Raw genomic sequence first — 1,428 nt, 5'->3', positions numbered from 1 at the left:
ACAATCATAAATCATCGATATCACTTCCAGCTTCAACTTGTTCTGCTTCAGCCTCCACAGAAATGGATTTTAACAGGCTTTTTGTTCTGTTTATACGTTATTATTTTCAAAAATATAAAGAAAATCCTTTAAAATAGCCTTTTTTATACGTATAATAAACAACGTGAAAATGAAACGGTAGCTATAGAGTGGAAAATTAAAGCTACGTCTTTGTAAAGAAAGCTTCACAAAGCTTCTCAGGATTGCTTTTGTCAGCTGCTGTTTTCAATAAACCTTTTATCTTTAATTGCAGAAAATTGGAGTTGTTTTCTTACATGAATCTACTTTTTCTGTTGTGATACGACGATTATCTTAAAGCAGCTCTCCACTTTCAGGAAGGAGGATGAACTGGAGCGGTGAGTCCGGATGGAGGAGGCATGTGGATGCTCTCCATCTGATGGAGAGTAAAATGACTTTGAGGAATTTAATGTCTGAAAGAGAAGCAGGATTAGAAACGGCCGATGAAGCAGATGAAAAAAACAAAGCAATGTTGTCTCAGCGTTCTGATAACACAGCTGCAGCATCAGGTCTTTGTTGCACTGTAGGCATTTTTTCCCAATTCACTGCAGTGTGTTGAAAACAATAATCAGATCTGATCGTCCTCACTGGACTCATTCCTCCAGTGTTTGGGACTAAAATCTGATGAAAAGTATTTTGTAATTAAAAAATGGAGGAAGTTTTTCACAAACATTTGTGAGTATACTTCTGTGTAAAAATGATGCAGGAAGAAAATTCATTAATTTGATTAATTAATGCAGAATGTCCAGACTCTGCTTTGTGCTTTCTGCTGTAATAAAAGGTTTGTCCATATATGTTCATATCTTGTTTGTGAAATCTGAGGTTTTATATCTTTCATGTTCAAAATGCAAACGCAAAACAAGCCAAACATTGGATTTCCATCTCTTTCCATCCCTTCTAAGATCATTGATACCTTTTCCATAATTCGGAACATCACCACCACAAATTTTATCCTTTTTTATTAGGATTTTTCACGAGTGGAAATCTGAAATGCATGACTTGCTTTTACTTGAACCCCCTTCATTCCATGAGCTCCTAAATAAAATCCAGTGAAATAAACTGTTTTCAGTAAATGGATCCTCAAATATTTGTAATAAGAAACTTTATTTGAGAAACATTTTCTTGTAAAAAAAAAAAAAAAGTTTTCATAAACTAAAAAAATAAATTGTCACATGGGCGTCGCCATGTTGTTTACGCTGCAACGCATCCTGGGTAGATGTATGCTGTTGCTACGGTCCAACCGGAACAGTCGTTTTTGCGCATTAAGTAACATTTGATTTGAACCGGAGGGAAAATGTTTATTTAGCGTCCCGGTCCACACTCCACTCCATTCCAGTAGATGGCGGCAATGCACATCTCAATGTTGCTTGC

Source organism: Gambusia affinis, linkage group LG03 (assembly GCF_019740435.1).
Source record: "Gambusia affinis linkage group LG03, SWU_Gaff_1.0, whole genome shotgun sequence".
Lineage (NCBI taxonomy): Eukaryota > Metazoa > Chordata > Actinopteri > Cyprinodontiformes > Poeciliidae > Gambusia > Gambusia affinis.
The sequence above is the reverse complement of the archived record's forward strand: the minus strand, read 5'-3'. Positions refer to the sequence as shown.